General features: G+C 30.0%; 1 protein-coding gene across 1 annotated transcript in view; it reads left to right on the top strand.

The window, feature by feature from the left end:
* Window positions 1–233, top strand: part of LOC119585340 (gonadotropin-releasing hormone receptor-like) — a 107275-nt gene that overhangs the window by 784 nt on the left and 106258 nt on the right. The gene's annotated exons all lie outside the window — the stretch shown is intronic.

The following is a 233-nucleotide window of genomic DNA, read 5'->3' as shown; positions in this document are numbered from 1 at the left end:
ATTTTTTGTCGCCTTCCTCTGAATACACTTTATGCAAATACGTTAGTTCCCGCATCCATTCCTTCCTTCTGTTATATTTCCTATTTTCTTAAAATATATTTTCAGTCCTTAAAACTCGACCAGATTTAAATTTCTCTTCTTCACATTTCAATCATTTAATAATATGCTGGAAAAAAAAAGAATAAAAACAAAATGACAATCATTTATTCCACGAAAGTTACCCTCAAATCGCA

The sequence above is a fragment of the Penaeus monodon genome, chromosome 19 (genome assembly GCF_015228065.2).
Source record: "Penaeus monodon isolate SGIC_2016 chromosome 19, NSTDA_Pmon_1, whole genome shotgun sequence".
Classification (NCBI taxonomy): domain Eukaryota; kingdom Metazoa; phylum Arthropoda; class Malacostraca; order Decapoda; family Penaeidae; genus Penaeus; species Penaeus monodon.
This window is presented reverse-complemented; position numbering and strand designations above follow the sequence as displayed.